At 44.9% G+C, this 26,200-nt stretch overlaps 1 protein-coding gene across 2 annotated transcripts in view; it reads right to left on the bottom strand.

Annotated features, from left to right (window-relative positions):
• Nucleotides 1–26,200, bottom strand: part of NEDD9 (neural precursor cell expressed, developmentally down-regulated 9) — a 291,241-nt gene that overhangs the window by 121,607 nt on the left and 143,434 nt on the right. Inside the window, exon 6 of one of the 2 annotated variants that reach the window (XM_082344493.1) lies at nt 16,873–16,987. The exons of the other annotated variant lie outside the window; for it this stretch is intronic. The gene's annotated coding sequence lies outside the window, so the exon portion shown is untranslated. The remainder of the gene's footprint in view (nt 1–16,872; nt 16,988–26,200) is intronic. 2 annotated transcript variants of the gene reach the window in all.

Raw genomic sequence — 26,200 nt, 5'->3', positions numbered from 1 at the left:
AGACAGTATCTCTCTTTCTCTCTGTCTCTGACCCTGTCACACTGTGTGATGTTTCCACCCTGCTGCGCCTTTGAGATAAGGCCTTGAAGGTGATGGTGAAAATGCAGTGCTATTTAATTAAAAGGCACAGAAGCTAAGCATTTATCAGTAGTGAACATCATAAATTGAGTGTATTTATCTGGTCCCCCTTTCACCACCTGGGTAGTGTCCTAAGGGAATGGGGCTTGCCCTGGGTCAGATTTATGGGTAAAGGTGTCAGAAAGACCCTCATCAGGGGACCAGGTAATGTTCTGTAGAGGAGGACACCAAGAGGAGGAGGAGCAGGGCCCAGGGGCAGAAACCAGCTGGGTCCCCCTTATGGCTCTGAGGACAACTCTGGGCCCAGGACTAATGCAGCGAGCAGAGCACACTGGATGTTACTGTCCGGCCACTGACAATGCCTGAAACAGAGGCCTCTTGAAACTGCATACTTATTGACTTGTCCTCCTTAGTAATTTCATTTCCCTAGGCTGTGGAGCCCTACTGAGATGCCGGCCAGCTGATGATAGAGTCCTTCTATCATGTTGGGATTCGTGCAGTTTATTTTGGTAGGTAACTAAGACAGAAAGACAGAGTTAATCAAACCCTTCATAAAACAGTCCATCAGCCACCTGCTTGCAGAGCAGAAAGTCAGATATTTTTGCTGCTCTTTGGCAGAAAGATCAGCCTTCCCTTGATTCCCATTCAGAATTCTAACCAGGTTACCTGTGAAAACTTCTTCTTAATTATGGTATGTATATATTTTCCATTTGTGTAAAAACAATAAATAAATAGTACTTATCTCATCTGGCCACGCCAAAGAAGAATTTGTTGAGGATTTAATACCTTAATGCACTGGACATACTTGAATTTGACTAAACAGTCAACTTGGGTGATTTGGCTCAATTTAACCAGTTTAAATATCATTGGTGTATAGATTTTCCAATGACCTTGGTTCTTTAAGAGTGATCCCTGAGGGGATTGGCTTTTAAGTGAATTGGAAATGCTCAGGTATGGTTCAGAGATCTATAAAATAAGCCTTTCTTTTGTTTTAAATTGGTAAGACTCAGTAAAGAGAGTGAGGTGAAAAGAGCTGTCTATTAGTTCATCCATGTGCACATCTAAATGTGCACCCCGGAGGCAGAGCAACTAGATAATTCATGTTTAAAAATTTTCTGCAAACAGCAATATATTCCAAACTACAGCCAAAACCCTGACCAAGAAAAAGGGAATGGCAGTGCTCATGAAATAAATGAGAATGGCAGTCAGAGTTCTAAGTCCTTTAAACCCCTTTGCACTTAGGTAATGTCTTGCTGAGCGCACGGCCGTGGTTCTTTTCCTGGTCTTTGCCAGCAAACTTTTAGGAACCTCCTGGCAGAAGAAGCCTCTGTTTCAGGCACTGTTTGCTGCACCTTCCACTCCTGTCGAGTTCTTAGATGCTGACTATTTATAGGGACTTTCAACTGCCTCCTTCTCCCATCTGGTATTAATCTTTATTTCTTCTTCTTTTCTAGGTTCTGACTCATCTCTGCCCAGACTGACAGGTTTCCTGAGGCCTTGTTTCCCCAGACGTGGTGCCCCACCCAGGTAACTCAACTTGCTGCTGAGGAAAGGAAGGTCTTGATTCCCAGGCTCAGAGAACGAGGCCATGATCACTCAATTTTCCAAGTCAGAATTGGAGAGTTTTCCTTAGCGCTTCTGTTATTCCCACTCCCCACATCTAATCAGTAATGGGATCTTGTCCTTTCTAGCTCCTTAGGACCTCCATACCCCTCCCTTTCCCCCCATCTCTCCATCTCAGTTGCCACTGTCTTAGCTCATTGCTTCTCTCCTGGACTGTTGAATTGTCTCCACACTTCATCCTCAAAACAGTGGGGAAGACTTTGAAGAGTTTTAACTGAGAAGTAACGTGATCACATTTCCTTGTCACAAAAATCACACTGAATCTAGTGGATGAATTGAAAAGGCGTCTGGAAGGGTGGTGGAGAGAAATCCATTACAAAGCTCTGCTAGGGTCTAGATGAGAAATGAGGAGGGTCCGGTTTAACCCCATGACAGAGACAATGGAGAGGTGAGGAGGTGGGTATTAAGCAAGTAGAATGGATAGAGCATAGTAACTGGTTGGAATTAGAAGGCAAGGGAGAGGGAGTGTCTGTTATAAATGTCTCTGAGGTAGAAGCTTAGGAGATTGGGTGGATGATAGTATCATTATGAAAAAGAGGCAATTAAGAATTAAATCTGTGAGAAAATGATGAATTTAATGACATGTTAAGTTCCAGTTTCATGTGGGGAATGTCATATGGAGAGAGAACCCGTGAGCAGTGACACACAAGTCTGGGATTCAGAGTGAGGTTAATGTTGAAGACACAGATTTTGAGTCTGCGCTTATAGCTGGTAGTTAAAGCCAGGGAAAGTATGACACTAGTGGACGGAGCTTATAAAGTAGGAAAGGAAGACAGTGGGCCCCCAGGGAATGCCACAGAGGGGAAGGGGCTGGAGAGGTAGGAGGAAATTCAGGATGCTATGCTGTTACAGAAAGCAAGAGGAAAGAATTCGACAATTGGATTATGGACGTTCTTAAGAAAATCAATTTCAATGGAGAGTTGGGGACAGATGACAAATGCCATTGGGATGAATAGTGAGAGGTGAGACATTTCAGACAGTGAGTCTAGATTTCCCTTTCTAGAAACTTTACCATAAAAACAAGTGGAGAAATGGGACACAGAAAAGATGACATACAAGATCCCTGTCTTAGGAGCATGTAGCAGTGGCCTGTGCACAAGAGAATAGAAAGGCAACTGTGATGTTTAATTTTATGTGTCACCTTGGCTGGGCCACAGGATGCCCAGATATTTGGTCAAACACTATTCTGGGTGTTCCTGTGAGAATGTTTTTGGATGAGATTAACATTTAAGTATTATAATTTAAATGATTTAAGTAAGTAGACTGAGTAAAGCAGATTGCCCTCCCTAATGTGGTGGGCCCTATCCAATCACTTGAAGGCCTAAATAGAGCAAAAAGACTGACTCTCCCTGAGTCTGAGAGAATTCCTCCTGCCTGAATGTCTTTGAACTGGGACATTGGTGTTTTTCTGTTTTTTGACTCAAGACACTGGCTCTTCCTGGGCCTGTCAGCTTTTGGACCTGCTTCAGACTCCACCGTCAGTTTTCCTCATTCACAGGCCATCATACTTGTACTGGAACTAGATCACTGGCTCTTCTGGGCCTCCAGCTTGCCTATCCACCCTGCAGATATTAGGACCTGCCCATCTCTCTAATTACATGAGCCACTTCCTTATAGTAAATCATATATACATGTCTTCAGGTTATTGCTTCTGTTTCTATGGAGAACTCTGACTAATACAGCATAGAATGGAAAATAAAAGGGAAAACAAAAGGAAATAAGGAAGGAAGGGAGAGTGAAGGGAAGGTGTGGGGTGGATGAAGTCCATGAGAGCCTATGTGCTTCAAAACTGTAAGGAGAGAGCCGGTGACCGTTTAGCTGTCTGTAATCTCTGATAGCATTGAGGACTCATTCCTGTTATGTAACTAGAATTAACCTTCAGACTTTGCTGTCTTGGAGTCTCTTGTCTTGCAGAAGCGAGACTTCCTAGCTTGGCTTGTTTTCTTGTTACTTAGGAGCTGTTGCTAGCATAAGGTCATACTTAGAAAATTGAACCCTCAATAAGATTAGTCAGAGACTTGGCTGCTTTCTCCCTGGCCATTTTGTCTTTAGGTTGAAAAAAGAAACAGCTCACTTTCCTAAAGTGACATCACACATCACTTTGAAATATGCTCTACAGGCCAGCCCTGAAATCTATGGGGTTTTTTGTTTTGTTTTGTTTTGTTTTTTGGAAGCTCATGAAAGAGAAACTTTTGTTTTAAAAAATGTTAAAAGATTTTTTTTTTTACTCTAAAAAGCTTCTCTGATGACCCAGTTATTAGGAAACTGTGTGCTGAATAGAAACAGTAGCAGAGGTGAGAATTTGTCCACTTCATACCTGACTCATTTCTGCCATATGATAACCTCAGAAATGACTGGGGTGATTTACATGAGAGATTCATTGGGCACTCAGAATTCATTTCATGTCTGCTCTATTTTTGTAATCCTTTTTGTTATACTATTGAAGTGACTAAGATAAATCACTTTATTTGTGGTTGCAGCTGATGCCATTTGGAGTATCTGCCCAGTCTCTCCGCTCGCTCAGGGTAGTAGGTTCCAGATTTCAGTTTGGACAACATGATGCTTTAGTGTTCACAGCTGCCTGGACCTGGGGTGGGTGCCTGACCCAAGTTCAGAGTCAAAGTCCTTCACACACACACTGAGTCGCTCACGCAGACCCTCTCCCAGTGCAAACTTGGGCGCACGGCTGCATTTCTGCCTCTGGTACCATGAGCTATATGCTTGTCCTTACGATGACCACCTCCCTTCCTTTCTCACTATCCTATTCCCCACCGAGCTGAGTTGAACTGTATTTTATTACTTGCAGCCAAAAGAGTCCTAATTTATTTAGCCATAATTTAAAAAATAAAAATACTCCCTTCTTGAGTTGAAATAAGAATTTCAACGGTAACTGCTGGGAACAGTGCGTTGGGGAACACAATGTTCTAATTAAATAACTACCCATCCTCTCTAGGCTCTTCCTCATCCCAAGAAAGCCTCAGGAACTAGTCACAACAGGCAATGCCACACCCTTGGAGGAGGTGTGGTCAGTGCAATATCTATGACAGGTGACTTGTCTGAATCCATCAGGAGTACACATGCATACACCTGTGGACCCAGCAAAAGCATTTGTGGGAATTTATGTTACAGATAATTTATTGTATGGGTGCAGAAAAAAAAAGTATATACATATAATCACACAGGTGCAAAAAAGACACAGTAGAACGTCACTTGGTAAAGCATTGTTGGGAAGAGCAAAATATCAGAAACAATCTACATTTCTATTAATATAGAATTGGTTAAATAAATTATACAAATCCATACAATTGGAGTACTATGATGCTGTAGAAAGGAATGAATAAGGTCTTTCTGTATGGAAAGATTGCTAAGTGAGAAGAGCAGAGTGCATAAATGAGAGGAACCCACAGCTCCATGAAGCGTTGTAGGAATGAGACTGGAAATTCCTTCCCTGGGGACAAAATCTCCTATTCCTCATATTCCACGATAGAAACTGTGCTTAAAATTTTACCATGTCTGAGAGAGAGAGAAAACAGTGACTCAAAACCCACACTAAGGTAAGTAACCTTAAATTGCTCTTTTCCTCGAAAATGAGGATTCCTCATCTTCATTATCGATGATAAAGTCTGAAGAAACAACTTCCGAGCTTACTTGGGACTGCCCAAGGTGGTGCTGACAGATAGGAAACAGGCGTCCTAGTTAAATGTGAATTCCAGATAAACAACAAATACTTTGCATACTAAAGTGATACGCTAAAAACTATATTAAAACTTATTTGCCGTTTATCTGAAATTCAGACTTAACCAGTGGCCTGTATTTATATTTTGCTGAATCCGTCAACCCAGGCCCCACGGACTAGCCTGCCCGAGTGGAAGCTCCAGCCTCCATGGCTTGAGACACAAGTGGGAAGGCCCATTGGTCTCCGTCATTCCAAGGAAATGACAACCAGACACCCACTCATCTAAGGACCAACCAGATGCCCCGATGGGCGTGACAACCGCTGCTAATTTCTCTGCCACCTCCTGCCCCAGCAAATGGCCACCCTCCAGGTCCCACAGAGAAGCACGAATACCCCCTTCACTCGGACGGGTGAAGCTCACAACCATCACATTTGATGGACTTTGTGTTTCTAATAGGAAATATGGATTTGTGCTGCTTTCCCAAATTTTCTCACCTGGCCTGCCCACTCTCATGACTTAAAAAGACAGACTGACTGTGTATTCTGTCAAGAAACTCCCTTCTAGCAACCAGAATATGGTCCAAGGCAGCCCCTTCTAGGTGCCAAGGTATCTGGCAAGCCTCGAAGGTGGTAACCCATCATCTCAGCTGCTTCATCTGAGAGGAGGAGGGTGGCTCTGATGAAACATCACTCCCACAGCAGAGACCATCTTTCCAGTTATGAGGGGGTCTGCTCAAGTCTTGACTGTGACCCCCCCCCATCAGAGAAGGGGAGCAAGCCTGTCCTCAGGGATGTCAGCTCGTATAGGCCCTTCATTGGTTCAAGGCACAGATTGTGCTCATGGAACACTGCACAGCTTTCCTCCTCCATCAAAGAGAAGAATCTCCTGCATGGGAAGACCTCTTGGAACGTACACCTTGGGTTACCCGCAGTCTACATGTGAGGCCAGCTCTGCAATTACAACACACACGATGACACAGGTCCCAGCAGCCCTCCTCCCAGGGACAGAGGAGATGTGTAAACCCCACAAGTGGTAGGCCTGTCTTCTCTGAACCTCGGTCCCCCCAGGTTCCAGCTTGGTGAGCTGACAACCTGTCTTCTGAACAGTCCATAGGATTGGAGGCTAAGCTTCCAGCTTAGCTTTCTGGAAAAGGCGGGCCCACAGAAGAACAATTAAAGACAATAGCTGTGCTAGATCAGTGCCACAGAAGAGGACTGGCTCTTTCCTGAAGCTGCAGCTCACAGAATAAAGGCCAAGCCACCGGCAGCCACAGTTCAGACAGAGAAATGCAGCCACTGCCGTCATGATGCAGAGACACTGAACCCTGCACGAAGTGTGGGCGAATAGTCGGGTGTGTTACATCATGGAGACTGATTTCAAAGTGTGGTGAACCCAGTGGGGTTTTTAGGGCAGACACACAACTGCTTGCAAACAAGTAGCAGGTACAATGAGCAGCGTTTTGTGTTTCTCTGTAGGTTTTCTCTTTGGTCTCTCGAGGGAGCTGGAAGAAACCCAATTCTGAAACTCAAACCTGCATCGGCCATTATTTTCCCTTAAACTAGATCTGAACTTAGGAGATCTTCTGACTTTATTTGCCAAATTCTAATGGGAACTGAGCCCTCCAAATATTATTCTTATTATGTTGTGCTAATATTTTTTGCTGGAAACACATCATACCAAGATGTCTTGGACCCCTTCCTTTACCAGACTATTTGAAAGCTCAAATGAGCAGACATCCAACTTCCGGGCTGATCCAGGTTTTTCATGATCAAGCCAGGGCAGGCAAAGATTCCAGGAAAAGTCTCCTGGGAAGGCCAAGGATCTCTGAAAGTATCCGTGGACAAACAGATGCAATATTACTGGGCTAATTCCCATAACTCAGCTAAACTGATGAAAGTGCTTTGTGGATTACTGGCAGGTAGACTGACTGTGGCCTGGGCCCTGGCACCTGAGGCCTGAGCTGGGGGAAACCGCCTGCCGTTCAAATGCTCCTTGGTTGCAGAGAAGCGGGCGGAGTCAAGGGGCATCCAGTGGGGACTGGGGTTTTGGACACAGAATTGTCAGGCAGTCACCTGGCCAAGCCTGTGGGGATGTGGAAGGGGACCCAGATACTTTTAATCGCTCCCAACCCTTCTCCTGTATGTCCCTCTTTCTTCTTCTCCTCTCCCCAGCAGCTCACCAGAAATCATGGCCTAACGGAGCAGGATGGAGTTCAGTGTTTCTCAGGTGAGATGCACAGACCACCTGCATCAGAATCTGTGGAGTCACTGGTTTAACATCCGGATTCTTGGGGCCTGCTCTAGACCTACCTACTGAGTCTCTGTGGGGAGGCCTGGGAAGCTGCACTGTTCACAAACTCCCCTGGGTGATTCTTACAGGCACTAAAGTTGAGAAGCATCACTAGAAGTAAAAGGGTCTCCAATTAGCAGCCAAAACACCCAAGTTCAACTTACTACCTAGATGGTCTTGGGCAAGTTGTTTATTACTTTCCAGCCTCATTTCCCCACCTGTAAACATGGGTATGCCATTTTATGGGACTGATTTTTCTTTTCCTTGAGGATTCAATGCAATAAGACACAGGACTAGGCTGAGCTCTTGCTAGATTTTAGTACCCAGGACCCCAGGAGAGATAGAAAAGGGATGGTGAGCTAATGAAAATCTTTGTAGGCCTCAGGGTGTATATATTTTACAGCAATCTTCAAAGGCTCAACTTTTTCTGGATGGACACAGAGCACGGAGGTTTAACACCAAGTGGCTTGACTACCCACTAAAGCCTTACTAACATAGCCAGGAGTGGAGGATATGGTGCCACAAGGAAGAAAATGTGACAAAGAGATGCTTTCAGACAAGCAGACACAGGCTAATATAAAAGTGGAATAATACACCTAGCTAAGAGCATAGGGTAAAAACCCCACATGCCCTCAGTCACTGATTCTCACCAAGGGCAATGGTGTCCCCCAGGGAACAGGGGGCCAAGTCTGGAGACGTTTTTGATCGTCATAACCGGGGGGCGCTGTGGCATCTAGCGGGCGGAGGCCAGGGGTGCTGCCACACATCGTCCAGTGCAGAGGCCAGCCTCCCATTATGGAGAATTCACTGGCTCAAAACGTTAACAGAGCCGAGGTCGAGAAACCTTGCTCTAAGCTAACGCAGAAGACTGAGTCACGGGTGATGGAAGGAGGCCTCCAGGTGGCTAAACACCTCCCAAGTCACAGGGTTCTGCTGCTGGATTGCAAAGTCTCACAGATGGACCGTGCGACCCGGGGTCCTGCAAGCTGGAGGGTCACCACTAACCTCTTTCCGTATCACGTGTTCAGCGTAGCCAGTTTCCTGCTTGTTTCCACCATGAAACAATCGGGGAAAGCGTTCCTAGAGCTTTGGCAAAGCAGAAGTGTTGTTCTCTGCAGGGGAGGAAGGAGGCCGTCTCACTCCTAGCAATTGCTTCTATTTTTACCAAGAGGGTAGAACAAGAAGAAGGAACCGGGAAGCCCGGCCGTCCAACGGGGTTTGCCCCTCTAAGGAGCCACGCCCAGGCTCGCGGAGCGGAGCTCACAGGCTTAGGGGGTGCCGGGGAGGGCACCAGGTTTGGGACCAGGTCCAAATGGCGGTTGTGTTATGACAATCCTTTGCCAGCACCTTGCTTCCATGATCCTCGGCTGCCTTTCGTGGATCTTCCCCGGTTCTTTCAGGTTAGTGCTCGTTAACCAGCTCCCTGGCTTTTCTCCCTCTGCTTGGTCCCCTGTCTCTTGCTGTCGCCTCTTTCCTGGCACGGCTTGTGTTCTGGGGCTATAGCTCCAGAAACAAATCTCTTTGTGTGCCCCAGACTCCTTCTGCACAAACTCCCCGTGGGCAGGGCTGGCCCACCGGTTTGGTTTCTTTCTCAGGACTCCGTCCACATCCCCTGGGATCCCTGGACCATTTTCACACATGTGGCCTTCCTGCCTGCAGGGCCAGCGTCATGGGGGTGTGTGACCCGTGTGGTCACCGGGACTTCATGTTCAGAAGGACCCTACGCTGAGTTTGATGCTCTACTGTCATTTTGAAATTCTTAAATGTTTTTCCTTTGAACTTGCATTTTGTAAGTGAATTCTGATGGGGCAACAGAGCATGCACACGAACAGAGGAGATACACACAGTCCGTGTGTCTGTCCCTTCTTGCTGCCCCACTCTCACAGACGCTCCCATGAGCACCGAATTCCAGTGGACCCTCAATGTGTGGGAGTTCACAGAGACTCAAGGCGAGTACAAGGAAAGTGTGTTTTGTCTCCAACTGAGTTAGCTGGGGAGCGGGAGGGATGCTGACAGCCCCAAGAGGCCGCACTTTCCATCTGAACCAAGACTTGCTTCTAACCCAGAAAGAAGGCAGTGGTTTCTAAGAAACATGGATGAGCAAAGAGCCCTCTCATGTTCTTTCTTCCTCACACTACTTTCCTGCAGTAGCGAACGACTTGACTGATGCTAAAAATGATGACAGAGAAGGAAAGGGAAAGGTCAGGCCACCCATAGTCCCTTTCCTTTCAGTCCTTCTTTACCCATCAGTAAGCTGAAGGTAGAGACTGTTACTAAAACGTGCATGCATCAAGAAATGAAATAAAAGCAGATGAGTTGGTTTTGCACAGCTTTTCCACTGTTACGGTAAGAATGAAATATGCAAATTGTGTAATTTTGGTGATTAGCATACTCGTTAAATGCTCTTATATTTGCATGTAAAACAGGCATCGCACAATATTGAAATGAAAGGGGTAAAATTTATGCTAATGATTTAAAATTTAAATTTTCCTTCACTTAGAGTGGCATTCAATAGTGGCATTTAAAAAAAACAACAACAACAAAAGAAACGATGACAGCCAAGAGAGAGACTCTGGAAGAAAGGAAAAAGCTTTTATTTTAGTACCTTTTATTTGGCACCTTTTCCCTGCTTTTTAAAAAAGGGCTCCCACATTTTCATTTTGCACCGGGTCCTGCCTGTATGGTCTTCTTCCTACAGCCACAGTGGATTGTTGTGAGGCTGTAGGAATCTATTAGCCTGTGTGCACAGGCAGTGCCCAGGAAGTGAAGTCCCCTGGGAGCAGCACTGAACCAATGACCGATGGAATGGGAGGTATAAAAACCCCAGCTCCTGTGTTGTCCCTTCAAGACAGCCTTGTCACGTGGCCTGGACCAGCTCCAAGCTCCCCTGTGGGTTTGATCCAAGTCACCTTCTATCCAACTTCGCTCTTGGCAGTGTGCCTTTCCTTTCCTGCTCTTGGCAGTGTGCCTTTCCATGGTCCCACTTCCTCACTCCTTACCAGTTTTTCCTGGGGAGAGTTCTGAAACGACCACTTTCATTTGACCTGAAACGCCATGTCCATATCTCTGGAAATCTGGGCCCCCGCCAGCTGAAGCATTCAAGGGTCTGTGGACGAACTCACCTGTCCTCCTCAGTTCTGTGATCTGTCTCTGCCAGGGCCACTTTTTGTGAGGTGTCAATGGTAGATGGCAGGAAGCCCAACGCCATGGACATTCCCAAAGGAGTCTCCTAGAAACGTTGAGTTTGAAGGTTTACAGTGAAACGTTTTATTCAAACATCTTTCCATGCAGGTCAGAGGGAATTTGGAGAGTACTTTGGAGGGCGGGCTCCACCATGGGTCACTCTACTGCAGGCAATGTTCTGGGCAGGTCTGGGCCAAGACCCCAGTGAGAGAAGAGCGGACGGCTCCGACCTCAGGGAAATGTGCTCTATTTACCTAACAAGCCTCCTGACGTCACAGTGTCCCCAGCTCTGCTTGCTTTGCTGGGGGAAAAGAGAATAAAATGTACAAACAGAAGGCTTTGTTTTACCTGTTTAAATGAGTCATAATCTATTCTGTAAAAAATTGGTCTGGAACCAAAACAAAAGTCGTACCATCTTTTTCCACTCATCCAGGTACATGGTTACTTATCCTGAACAATCCTGGAAAGCCCTTTCACCTTCTCTGCCCGGAGAATTTTTATCCATGCTTCAAAACTCAACACAACGTCAATAGGCTCTCTTTCCCATTGCCGCCTCAGAGCCCCACGTAAGTATTTGCACGTATGGTTGCCATGGCCCCTTAGAATGTAAGGACTTCAAGTCAGAATCTTTATCTTATTCTTTTTTTAAAAGTTTATTTATTTTTAAATAAAAAAATTAATTAATTAATTTATTGGCTGCGTTGGGTCTTCATTGCTGTGAGCAGGCTGTCTCTAGTTGCGGCGAGAGGGGGCTACTCTCTGCTGCAGTGCGTGGGCTTCTCATTGCGGTGGCTTCTCTTGCTGCGGATCATGGGCTCTAGGCATGCGGGCTCTAGAGCGCAGGCTCAGTAGTTGTGGTGCACAGGCTTAGTTGCTCCGCAGCACGTGGGATCCTCCCGGACCAGGGCTCGAACCCGTGTCCCCTGCATTGGCAGGCAGAACCTTAACCACGGCGCCACCAGGGAAGCCCCATATCTTATTCATTTTTGAAGCCTCACAACCTGGTGCAACACTTGTTATATTACTGATCTCAGAAGCATTTGATTAAATAACCATAATGGCAGCTATATGAACCAGGCCCTACACTGAGCACTTCACATGCATTATTGTCTTCCCTCTTCACAGCAACATGATTAGGATCTATAAGGTGGGCATTAGTATCCTTGTTTTACCGTTGGGGGAACTGAGGCCAAGGAAGGTTAAGTAAGATCTTGCCTAAGATCACACAGCCTCCCTAGCCATAGGACAGAGTCAAATAGCACCAGAGCCTGTGCTGTTCACCACGGAATAAATGAAGTTGGTGAATAGATATTTCCCAGGTGGTCAGGAAGAGAGCTCATTAGAAGGCAGACTTGTCTGTACAACGGCCTCTTAATTAAACAGAACAGCACAACCTTCCGAGACTGAACCAGGAAGAAATAGAAAATATAAACAGACCAATCACAAGCATTGAAATTGAGACTGTGATTAAAAATCTTCCAACAAACAAAAGCCCAGGACCAGATGGCTTCACAGGAGAATTCTATCAAACATTTAGAGAAGAGCTAACACCCATCCTTCTCAAACTCTTCCAAAATATAGCAGAGGGAGGGAACACTCCCAAACTCATTCTACGAGGCCACCATCACCCTGATACCAAAACCAGACAAAGATGTCTCAAAGAAAGAAAACTACAGACCAGTATCACTGATGAACATAGATGCAAAAATCCTCAACAAAATACTAGCAAACAGAATCCAACAGCACATTAAAAGGATCATACACCATGATCAAGTGGGGTTTATCCCAGGAATGTAAGGATTTTTCCATATATGCAAATCAATCAATGTGATAAACCATATTAACAAATTGAAGGAGAAAAACCATATGATCATCTCAATAGATGCAGAAAAAGCTTTTGACAAAATTCAACACCCATTTATGATTAAAAACCCTCCAGAAAGTAGGCACAGAGGGAACTTAACTCAACATAATAAAGGCCATATATGACAAACCCACAGCCAACATCGTTCTCAATGGTGAAAAACTGAAACCATTTCCTCTAAGATCAGGAATAAGACAAGGTTGTCCACTCCCACCACTATTATTCAACATAGTTTTGGAAGTTTTAGCCACAGCAATCAGAGACAAAAAAGAAATAAAAGGAATCCAAATCAGAAAAGAAGAAGTAAAACTGTCACTGTTTGCAGATGACATGATACTATACATAGAGAATCCTAAAGATGCTACCAGAAAACTACTAGAGCTAATCAATGAATTTGGTAAAGTAGCAGGATACAAAATTAATGCACAGAAGTCTCTTGCATTCCTATACACTAATGATGGAAAATCTGAAAGAGAAATTAAGGAAACAATCCCATTTACCATTGCAACAAAAAGAATAAAATACCTAGGAATAAACCTATCTAAGGAGACAAAAGACCTGTATGCAGAAAACTATAAGACACTGATGAAAGAAATTAAAGATGATACAAACAGATGGAGAGATATACCATGTTCTTGGATTGGAAGAATCAACATTGTGAAAATGACTATACTACCCAAAGCAATCTACAGATTCAGTGCAATCCCTATCAAACTACCAGTGGCATTTTTCACAGAACTAGAACAAAAATTTTCACAATTTTTATGGAAACACAAAAGACCCCTAACAGACAAAGCAATCTTGAGAAAGAAAAACGGAGCTGGAGGAATCAGGCTCCCTGACTTTGGACTATACTACAAAGCTGCAGTAATCAAGACAGTATGGTACTGGCACAAAAACAGAAATATAGATCAATGGAACAGGATAGAAAGCCCAGAGATAAACCCACACACATATGGTCACCTTATCTTTGATAAAGGAGGCAAGAATATACAATGGGGAAAAGACAGACTCTTCAATAAGTGGTGCTGGGAAAACAGGACAGCTACATGTAAAAGAATGAAATTAGAACACTTCCTAACACCATACAGAAAAATAAACTCAAAATGGATTAAAGACCTAAATGTAAGGCCAGATACTATAAAACTCTTAGAGGAAAACATAGGCAGACACTCTATGACATAAATCACAGCAAGATCCTTTTTGACCCACCTCCTAGAGAAATGGAAACAAAAACAAAAATAAACAAATGGGTCCTAATGAAACTTAAAAGCTTTTGCACAGCAAAGGAAACCATAAACAAGACGAAAAGACAACCCTCAGAATGGGAGAAAATATTTGCAAACGAATCAACGGACAAGGGATTAATCTCCAAAATATATAAACAGCTCATTCAGCTCAATATTAAAGAAACAAACACCCCAATCCAAAAATGGGCAGAAGACCTAAATAGACATTTCTCCAAGGAAGACATACAGATGGCCACGAAGCACATGAAAAGCTGCTCAACATCACTAATTATTAGAGAAATGCAAATCAAAACTACAATGAGGTACCACCTCACACCAGTTAGAATGGGCATCATCAGAAAATCTACAAACAATAAATGCTGGAGAGGGTGTGGAGAAAAGGGAACCCTCTTGCACTGTTGGTGGGAATGTAAATTGATACAGCCACTATGGAGAACAGTATGGAGGTTCCTTAAAAACCTGAAAATAGAAATACCATATGACCCAGCAATCCCACTACTGGGCATATACCCTGAGAAAACCATAATTCAAAAAGAGTCATGTATCACAATGTTCATTGCAGCTCTATTTACAACAGCTAGGACATGGAAGCAACCTAAGTGTCCATCAACAGATGAATGCATAAAAAAGATGTGGCACATATATACAATGGAATATTACTCAGCCATAAAAAGAAACGAAATTGAGTTATTTATAGTGAGGTGGATGGACCTAGAGTCTGTCATACAGAGTGAAGTAAGTCAGAAAGAGAAAAATAAATACCGTATGCTAACACATATATATGGAATCTAAAAAAAAAATGGTTCTGAAGGACTTAGGGGCAGGACAGGACTAAAGATGCAGACGTAGAGAATGGACTTGAGGACACAGGGAGGGGGAAGGGGAAGCCGGGACCAAGTGAGAGAGTGGCATGGACTTATATACACTACCAAATGTAAAATAGATAGCTAGTGGGAAGCAGCTGCATAGCACAGGGAGATCAGCTCGGTGCCTTGTGACCACCTAGAGGGGTGGGATAGGGAGGTGGGGAGGGAGACGCAAGAGGGAGGAGATATGGGGATATATGTATATGTATAGCTGATTCACTTTGTTATAAAGCAGAAATTAACACACCATTGGAAAGCAATTATACTCAAATAAAGGTGTTAAAAAAAATCAGAATAGCAAAATTCCTTACGGTAAAAAGAAGCCATTTTACTCTCCCAACTCTATATGGAACCAATTTTCATTTTAACCAGTTTTTCCCAAGTCCACTGAGCGTTGGTATCAGAAGGTCTCGTTACACAGGTATTTAGTTCTGTTGCAAATTAACAGCAATAAAGAAACCAAGCACAGCCACAGAACCAGCCTCCTCCCAGCTCATGATTATAGCTTGCTGGGGGACTCTACCAAAATTGCATTGTGTGTTTACGACACAAAGAAATTCTTGAGGGTGGTACTGATATACCCATTAACGACACTGGTATTTTTCACCCCATGGGACAGACAAGGAAAAGGGATTTTATTTTGTTATGAGAAGCACTTTCTTGCTTATAGTTAACTTTTATTGTTCACAAAGGATTTCAAAGTATTACCAAAGAATATGAACACCATACTTGAATCATCTGGGCATACTGGACTTTCATAGCCTAATGGGTGGTGTCTCACACTGCATTTCTTTTCAATTCATCTTGGATTCATTAAAAATAAAATCACAGATGTTCACCAGATTCCTCGTCCCCCACCCACCTCCAGCCTTGGGCACTGAGGATGTGGGGCACTTGGGTGGCTTTCTAAGGCTTGGTCAAGGCTGAGGACTTGCCTGCGGCCCAAGTGATCCTGTTTCTGGGGTGTCTTGCTTCCTCGTCCACTTAAGAACCAACGGCCCCATAGTTCAGGCAATCTGGACTTGGAGTTGTCATTTATAGCCACCCAAACTTTGAGGATGACGAAGTTAAGAAAACATGAGAAATGGACTCAACTAGGAGGAAAAGTTTTGAGAACCACAAAAAAAGAGAAAGAGGAAGGGTTGTATAGTGGGAAAAGTGATGAATTGATGGTTAGAGAGACTTAGGTTTTAGGTAGGGTGATCATAAAATTTATTATCCAAATTGTGACTCCTGTGAGGTTGAGAGAGATTACTGCTGATAATTCTGCTGGGACAGCAGGTACTAGTGGGGACTGTCCTGGTATGGCATGGTCACCGTAGTTCCAGGACACTAACTAGCTGTCTAAGCTTTAGCAAGTCACTTAGCATCTCTGAGCCTCAACTTCTTTTCACGAAAGAGACAACCTACAATCTTCCCAGCCTTTTTCCATGAAGGACCTCCTCTTCAACTTCAATCTCCATGTTTTCCTCATGTTTCCTCCCAACTTAAGGCCTCTTGCTCCACACCCAGGGGAGTTCTCCTAGAGTGTATTTACAACCTTAGGAGATCAACAGGGAGCAGGCATGGAATAACTGAGCAGCTGGTCATTCTCTTCTCCTGTCTCCCCCACCCCTACCCCATACTATCTCACTCTAGGGGAAGAAATGCAATGGCCAAAACCCCTCTGTAGATCGGGCAAAGTGGATCTCAGTTCTGAGGTCTGCAGAATCAGCTGGCGAAATAAATAACGGGTACGTTGGCTACCTAAATGCTCCATGGGTAGTGCAAACATTCTAGATTCTACAGCAGCACACTGGCAACGTGCTCAGTGGGGCAGTGCTGCCCACCAAGTGCTATTGGGAAATGAGCGTTAGGGGATGGTTGGTTGTGACAATGACGGAAGGTAGACACCACTAGCATTTTGTGCCCAGAAGTTGGGGGTGCTAAATGCCCTGCGATAAGCCAGAGACACTCGCATAGCAAAGAGTCATTCCACCCCAAATGTTAAAAGCATCCCCACCAAGAAACACTGAATAAAAGAATGGGCTTTTAAGTCTTACCTGTAAAGAATAACTTAGACCCTCTTAAGAGGGCTCAGATCACACTGGACGGCTTGCTATGGTGCCGGAGCATTGGGCAGAACTTCCAGAGGGAGCCACTTGGTTCTGACAGGCCCTGAATAAAAGGAAAGAGCAGAGGTGACACCGAAGGCACCGTGTAACTCATCCCCACCCTAGTCTGAAGTACACAAAGTATTTTGTGGGGCGGTTTCTTTTTTCTCTCAATGTTTACAGAATTGTTGAATCATTGTTTTCATTTGCTTATGAGATGATTGACATCGTCCCTGAAAACAGAAAAAACAACTTGAGCTAAATCTAAAATGCATGTATGCAGGCAACAGGGCGGTCCCTGGTCTCTGCTTTGCCTTCTATGGTAAACTTGGACTTCTCCTGAGTTTGGTTTCATTCATTGCAGCTAGAAGTGTGTGGCGAATGAACTTTTCACCAGTCTTCCCATGGAACGGTTGACTCAGCTTTGCCATGAGTTAGTGGCCCCAGGGGGAGAAGGCCAGGCCTCCTTCTCCATAAGATGCCTCCTGAAAGGGAAGAAGTCACTGACGACCCACAAAGGACGCTGTGGCCATAAATATTTCAGAATTTGGCTTCCTTAACATCTTAAATAATGGAAAACATTTGCTTGTTTAAGGCTTTTAAGTCCTCCGGTCTTTGGATTCAATCTCCAATGGCGAGGTACAAGCATGACGTCATGGTCAGGAGGAATGCACAGCACATAAAGCCTCGCCTGGGTCAGAGGGAAGCGCTAAGCTCTTGAGAGGGCCCTCAGACAAATATACAAATGTGGCCTAGCACACGTCAAAGACCTGTGCAAGGGCAAACATCTTCATGACTTTGGTCCTGGGAAGAGAGACCCGGCCTGGGATTAGAATTTACAGCTGACAAGCTGCTGATGAGGCAGTTATGGCCATTTAGTGCACGAATGGCCACTTTGGGAACAGGGGGCTTAGCACATCAGGCTGGAAATCTCAGAGTGAAGTGGAGGCAACCCCGTTCACCCGTGCTGGGATAAGTTTACTCACCCCACAATCTGCCCCCTGGGCCTTTTCTCTGCCTTCCTTTGATTTACAGCCCTCCCTGCAGTTCTGTAGAGCTTTGACATACATGACAATTTAGCATCAAGGGAATTCTCAAGACCAGGGGAAGAATATCTTTCTGGGCTATAAATGTCACTCTGAAATTCTTCTCATCTGTAATGTTTCAAGAGCATGTGAAATGTGCATGGCTTGCCCCCTGCAGTGTCCCTGTGCTCTAAGCGCTCACAACTCCCTGAGCCTATCTTGCTCACAAGTGTGCTTACACATGTCCTCTATGACCCCCAAAGTGTCAGCCAGCTTTACTGCAGTGGTTCTCAACTGGGAGCAGTTTTGTCCTGTGGGGGACGTTTGGTAATGTCTAGAGACATTTTTTTCTTTTTTGGGCCACGCTACGTGGCATGTGGGATCTTAGTTCTGCAACCAGAGATCGAGCCCATGCCCTCTGCAGTGGAAGCGTGGAGTCTTAACCACTGGACCGCCAGGGAGGTCCCTAGAGACATTTCTAAACCACTGGACCGCCAGGGAGGTCCCTAGAGACATTTCTGATGATCACAGCTGGATGGGAGGTGTTACCAGCACATAGGGGATGGATGTCAGATATGCTTCCAAACATCCTACAATGCACAAGACAATCCCCCACAACAAAGAAGGATGCAGTCCAAAACGTCAGTAGTGCCCACACTGAGAAACCCTGCGCTGGGGTAAGGGTGGACCACCTCTGCATAGGCCAAGAAAGTAATTATCTGAACTTGCACTGTGATGGAACTTTCTGTGGTAATGGAAATGTTTAGTATCTGTGCTGGCCAGTACATTAGCTGGGAGACACATGAGGCTCTTCAGCACTTGAAATGTGGTCAGTGTGACTAAGGAACCAAATTTTTTATGTTATTTACTTTTAATTAATTAAATGTTAATCATCCCATTCAGCTAGTGACTACTGTTTTGGACAATGCAGGTCCATAAAATGGGAGCTTAGAAGCAGTGGAATAGCCTGCCCTGGCGGGTTATCTACTCCACCGGCTTATAATTAGAATTCCACAGCTAGACACTCCTTCTTTAGCTAAGACTTTGACCCCTATTGGTATATTACCCTGGGAGGGAGAGGACCTTTAATTTATCAAGAACCGATACTAATTTAATATGACTAATGGATCTGAAAAATGTTTGGGGGGCCCTGAAGTGAAGGAGAGGCCACCATGAGATGGGGGGCTTGGGGGCGGCATCTAGAGGAAAGCTGAGGGGGTGGTGACATGTGCTAGAGGTAGCAAAGGCCACCTGTGCCTAATTTCATCACATAAGCTCTGCTGAGAACAGAAGCCAAATACAGTCGCCCCTTAGTATCCGCTGGGCGTGGGTTCTAGGATCCTCCACGAATACTGAAATCCACAGATGATCAAGTCCCTTATGTAAAATAGTGTAATAGGGTTGGTCTGTGGAACCGGAGGAAGAGGATGCCAGGGAAACTGGAACACGGTTGGCGGGGAGGGGGGGAACCCATGGAAGAGAAACCGGAAGCAGAACCCATGGAAGCAGAACCACTGTACTCACAATTCCCACTCAGATATATGTTCTGTGAAGACTAGAGCCAAAGGGAGGCAGAAGAGACCAAGTGTGTCACAAAGGCGAACCTGTTTCCAGCTCCTTCTCCGCCTGCCTTTGGCTTTTAGGCCAAGTCTCCAACCACTAAGGTATTATGGGGCTCCCTCCCTTATGTAGCCCAAATAAAAGCAGTAATAAACTACAAAACACAAAATGGTTTTTCCCTTTGATCTGATTATGAAATTTTGGATAAGCTCGTCAAAGCTGTATGGTTGTGATTTCTGCTGGTGCCCTAAGCACATAAGTGCCTCCTTCTTAATCTAGCTCTGCTTTAGGGTCTTCTAAGCACATAAGTGCCTCCTTCTTAATCTAGCTCTGCTTTAGGGTCTTAGTTGTAGGGCTTACAGTCTTTGTAGTTCATTGAATAGCTAGCGTATTGTACAAATTTTCCTCAATGAAATATTGTGTACTCAACTTTAAAATTTTCTAGAGAAGGACGTCACCAACCTCACTTGGTAAGCTACATCTACCCATGTTTCTTGAGATGGGGAAAGAATAATAACTAAACCAAACCAAACACAAGTCCTCTCTTCCTAAATGTTCTATAGGGCTCAAACTGGAGGTCCTGGGGGCATAGATTTTGGTCATTCCCCAGGGGAACAATGGAGATTGAACAGAAAGAGTAAGTCCACCAAAATTATGACAGGGACTGGGAACTGTGATACAAGGAGAGCTAAAAAGATGAGAATTCTTCTGTCTAGAAAGACACAAGGTGAGAGAAATACATGATGAAAGAAGACAGAATTGCGAACTTTGACTTTTTCACAGATCGCTAGTTTGTCTGAACATGGCAGGGGTGAGAGGGGAGCAGAGGGGAAGGTAGGTAAATTTAGGACAGTAAAAGGAAGTATTTCTGTCTTAGTCCATTCAGGTTACTATAAACAAAATACCATGGACTGCGTGTTTATAAACAGCAGAAATTTATTTCTCATAGTTCCAGAGGCTGGGAAGTCCAAGATCAAGGCACCAGCAGATCTGGTGTCTGAGGGCTCACTTCCTGGTTTATAGACATCCTATATCCACATGTCTCACATGGAGGAAGGGACAAGAGAGCTCTCTGGGCTGTCTCTTACAAGGGCGTTAATCACATTCATGAGGGCTCCACTCTCATGACCTAACAACTTTCCAAAGGCCCTACCTCCAAACACCATCACACTGGGGATTAGGTTTCAATGTATGAATGTTGTGGGGACACAAACACTCAGCCTACAGCATTCTGTCCCTGTCCCCCTGAAATTCATATCCTTTTTGCATACAAAATGCCTTCATTCCATCCCAATCGCTCTCAAAGTCTTAATTTCTTTCAGCAGCAGTTCAAAAGTCTAAAGTCCAAGGTCTCATCTAAATATCATCTAAATCGGATATGGGCAAGATTCAAAGTGTGAGTCGTCCCGTGGCACATTCCTCTCCAACTGTGAATCCCTGAAACCAGACAAGCTATGTGCTTCTAAAATACAAAGGTAGGACAGGCATAGGATAGACCTTCCCATTCCTATGGAGAAATAGGAAACAAGAAAGGGATGTCAGGTTCCAAGTAAGTCCAAAACCTAACAGGATAAACAGCATTAAAACTCAAGGCTTGAGAACACTCCTCTTTGGCTTAGTGCTCTCCCTTCCAGGCCCACTGGGGTGGCAATGTCACCGCATGTGTCAGTGGGACAGCCCGTTAGTGGCTCTCTGCTAGGGCTCTGCCACACCGTGGTTCTCTTCTGGGCCCTTGTGGCTCCCCCAGGGGGCCCTATCCATGCCATGGTTCCACTGGATGCAGCCCAAGCTGGAGAACCTCCTTGCAGGGACCCACACCTGAAGCACTGCAGGGGCATCTTGCCTCACCTGACCCAGAAAGCTGGTCCCACCCTTTGAAATTACTCTGCTCCCTAGGCCCTTGCACTCTGGCCTGTGATAGGAGTGGTGTGTGATGGCCTCTGAATTGCCTTCAGGGTCATTCTTCCATAGCCTTGAAGAACAACACTTGGCTTGAGATGGCTGAGTCATATTCAGCTCCTTAGTAAATAGTTGCTTGGCCATACTCTTCATGTTCTCATTTTTTGCCATATGGACAGGCTGAGAATCTTCCAGATCTTGAAGTTCTGCTTTCTTTTTGCTTAATTCCATCTTTAAGTTTTTTCTCTCCCCTCAAATTTTGCTATAAGCGGTTGGGAAGAGCCAAGCTGTACCTTCTGCACTTTTCTTAGAAATAGCTTCAGTTACATATCCAATTTCATCACCCACTAGTTCCACCTTCCACTAAACACTAAAGCACAAACACAATTCAGCCAAGTCCTTTGCCAGTTTGTTACAAGGATGGTCTTTCCTCCAGTTTCCAATAGCATGTTCCTCATTTTCCTCTGAGACCTCTCAGAATGTCTTTTCTGTCCATACTTCTACCAACATTCTTTTCATGATTACTTAGGTATTCTCTAAGAAGACTGAGGCCGTCTCTACAGGTCTCTTTGCTTTCTGAGCTCTCACCAGAATCACCCTTAATGGTCCATTTATCTCAATGTAGGATTTTTCTAGCATAGTAAAAATTCTTCCAGCCCCTACCCATTATCCTCACTACCCAATGCCTCCACGTTTTACAGTATTTGTTACAGCCGCACCCCACTTCTCAGTAGCAATTTCTGTCTTAGTCTGTTCAGGCTGCTACAACAAAAACACCATAGACTGGGTGGCTTATAAACAGACATTGATTTCTCACGGCCCCGGAGGCTGGAAATTCCAAGATCCAGGCATCAGGAGATTTGTTATCTGCTGAGAGCCCTCTTCCTGTTTCCTAGACAGCCATCTTCTTGCTGTGTCCTCACGTGGCATAAGGAACAAGGGGGCTCTCTGGGCTCTCTTAAAGGAGCACTAATCCCATGCATGAGGGCTCCACCCTCATGACCTAATCACCTCTCAAAGGCACACTTCCTAACACCATCACGTTGAGGATTAGGTTTCAATATATGAATGGGGGGTGGGGGACAAACATTCATTCTATGGCAATTATTTAATACAGTGTAGTAGTTGGTGGGGAGGAGTGATTTAAGAGCCTTTAATCTCAATGCCAAGGGCTGCAGAAATAAAGAGCTCAAAGATGTTTAAATAAAAAATGACAGTTCCATAATGAATTCTTGACTGGAGAAAACTACGGGGTTTAAAGCTAATCTCTTGAGATAAGCACAGAGAGGGGCTCCATCTCCTTCCCATAAGGACCCCTGTGCCGTTCTCCAAAACGGGACACTAGACCCGTCTTGCCATAAGTCTTTGGGGTTTATCTCATTTGGCCACTCCCGCTGTGGAATAGAGGTGAGCTAATCTCCTAAGTGAGTTTGCCATTTACCCATGTTTGACACAAGCAGCTTTTACATGTTAGTGCTAAACAGGCTGAGAAACACAGTACCCCCCTGGGAAGAAGTGGGAGTTTCCCTGTGGCAGCAGCAAGCCCAGGCATATGGGGTTGGGAGCTGTAGTTCAGATGCACTGATAGCTGTTTTTAAACTGATCCACTCTAAGTCTTTGAGTGCAATGGCTGATTATTGGGTCAACAAACATGAAAAGCTTTGTCACTGGCCCAAGTTTGAACCAAAAGCAACATGTCTTTCATGAGCATTTAGGATGAAAGATGTAAGATTAAAACAGAAAATCTTGGTAGCAGTGAGCACCATTTGAGGGTCTTTTTTACGTGTGCTTTGCCCTAAGAGAAAAAGTAAAGTAATAAGATCTATGAAATGTCCTTGATCTTTTTTCAACCCAGGGTTGTAAGCCCTGAGTTACCTTCATGTTTCCATTACAAGAACTGTAGGGTAGGGTTTCCAATGGGACTTTCAGCTTTTAGCTTAATAAGACGATGACACTCATATATAGTGGTGCAGTGAACAAAGGTTCAAAGAAACACTTTACTGAGTGCACATTTGACCATATCATGCCTCTTCTTAAAATCCTTAAAATTTATCGGAAGCTCTCCATTACCTGCAGGATGGGGCCAGGGGTCTCCTGGTGAGTACCTATACCCCTCGTCTTTGCTCCCATCTCATTGAGGTACTTCCAGTTCTCCAAATGCTTCACATTCTCTCGTAACCCCACACCCTTGCACGTGCTCTGCCCTCACAGTCATATGCACCTTCCCTGCAAAAGCAAGCTCAACGACCCTTGAACTATCCATAGATTCTCCTTTGCGCTCTGTGCCTCACTTCATTATAGCCCCCATCACACCCTACTGAAATTACCTCCTAACTCAACTGTGAGATTCCTGAGGCTGGGACTGGGTGTTATGTTGCAGCCATCCCCACTTTCCGAATGCCTAGCATGAGGCCAGGCACAAAAGTAGTAGCAGGTCCATAAATGCTTAATGAGGGAAATGAGTGAGTTTCAGTGAACTGCAAATGATGGAGAGCTTTTTGACCAAGGTGCATCCCATATTTTCTCTCTGGCAGAATAACTGCTAAGACAACAGTTAAAGAAGAGCAATAAATGCTAATATGAGAGTACCTTCCTATCAGCTCCACATAAAGATATACTCTAAACCCCGCAGTTTCCCTTAAAGTAAGAACAGAAATAGTTCATACACTTCAGAAAAAGAAAAAGGAAGGAGGGAAGAAAGGAAGGTAAGAAGGAAGGAAGGGAGGGAGGGAGGGAAGGAGGAAGGAAAGTCCTTTGCTTTTGAAAGTCTACCTCAGGCACAAGAGAAGAGATTATTTATATTTTGTGCTGAGGCTTGGTCCATGAACATAAAGAAGAAAGCCACTGAAATTTATTACTTTCCATTCATAAGATTAAAAGAGGGATGTCTTTCAGTTCCTGACTGGTCAAAAGACACAAGTTATATTTCAACCATAAACCTTTTCTGAAGAAGCTCAGAAGTGTAGGAGTTGCATTAGACAATGGAAACCAAGCTGCACCTAACATGAAGCGCCTGATTAATTAGTCTGTTTGCCAATACCTCCCCTTTTCATTTCTTTGGAAATGAATAAGCTTTGTTATTCGCCTCCACTGGACTTATTGTGCCTCTCAGGGACTGAGGCCCCTCTTGGAAAGAGCCGCTCCATCTCCTCCCCCTCTCGCTGTGGAAAGGGAGTGCCAGGACAAGCGTGCCCTCCCAGGACGCGGGGAAGATGTCAGGTGAGTGACAGGTGCAGAGGCCGGGCAGGGCCGCAGCGCCTGGAGAGGCTCGGCCTCCTGGCAGAGAAGGCCGTCTCAGCTTGCTTCCCTCTGCGATGGCTCATCAGGTGCAGCTGGGATTTGGGCGGCCCGCAGCTGTGTTTAGGAGGGCATTTGTTTTATCTACCATATCCTTTGAGGATTTCAGGGCAGGCCATTTAATCTATTTTAATGAATGCTCTGGCAGTTTCTGAACACGGGGCTGTGTCTGCGTGCCCCGAGGAGTGGTTATTTTCACTGTTGCGGAGATTGACTAGAACATGTATTCACGGATCCTTTCGGATGTCTGTTTCCTCTGACGTTCCTCCAGTTCAGGCCTAAACAGGAAGACAGCTGCAGGGAGAGAGGCTTCAGCTCGGAAGCTGGGGTTCCCTGGTTTTCTCCCTTTTCCACATACTCATCAGCTCATCGATCACCTCTTCATACGATTTATAACCCTTTAACAGTTTGCAAATCTGCCCCCTAGATTGGCTAAAGAAATATGGCACATCAATTAAAATCAAGTTGTACAAAGTCGCTTAATGGAATAGGGAAATGTGATCTACGCAGGGGAGAGATCGGCTTACAAAAATAGTTTTTGAGTAAATGACTACATATGTTCATATATATGATTTTGAAAAGAAATAGGAGCCACACAAAAATAATAATGCTTATTCCTGGAGTGCAATTAAGGATCATTTTGATTTATTCCACACACATTGAAAATTTTTTTCCAGTGAGCTTGCATTGACTTTTACAATCTGAAAAATAATACAGAATTTTAAGGAAATGAAATGAATGCATGCAAATAAGAGAAAACAATTATTTCCTATCTCCTCTAGTCCTGTCATCACTGCCATAGTTTATTGCTCATTTTTTCCCCTCACCTACAAAAATCTCCTTGTATGTCACCTTCTCTTTAATCTGTCCCATCTTTATTCATTCTCTCTCAGAAAGGTCTTCCTGTAAAGGAAATCTGACCAAGTAGCTCCCCTAAATCCTCCAGGGTTTCCTATAGAATAAGGCAGTCCAAAACCCTCAGTCTGAAGCTTAAAATGCTTCAGAAGCTCATCAGCACCTGAGGTTCAATGCCAACTCTTATGTCCCCATCCCAGGTCACTGGAAGGCTGTCTGGGTCTCTCCTTCTTTGAAAACGGCATCCCCTGGGACCCCCTTCTCCTTCTTGCCTCTCCCTGTCCTCACGTACCTCATTTATCTCTGACTCCACCCTCAAGAGTCAACCCCAGGGACTTCCCTGGTGGCGCAGTGGTTAAGAATCCGCCTGCCAATGCAGGGGACACGGGTTTGAACCCTGATCCAGGAAGATCCTACATGCAGAGGAGCAACTAAGCCCATGTACCACAATTATTGAGCCTGCGCTCTAGAGCCCGTGAGCCACAACTACGGAGCCCACGTGCCACAACTACTGAGCCTGCACTCTAGAGCCCACGAGCCACAACTACTGAAGCCCACGCGCCTAGAGCCCGTGCTCCGCAAGAAGAGAAGCCACTGCAATGAGAAGCCCGCACACCACAACGAAGAGTAGCCCCCGCTCA

The sequence above is a fragment of the Balaenoptera borealis genome (genome assembly GCF_965194805.1).
Source record: "Balaenoptera borealis genome assembly, chromosome: 12".
NCBI lineage: Eukaryota > Metazoa > Chordata > Mammalia > Artiodactyla > Balaenopteridae > Balaenoptera > Balaenoptera borealis.
The sequence above is the reverse complement of the archived record's forward strand: the minus strand, read 5'-3'. Positions and strand labels throughout refer to the sequence as shown.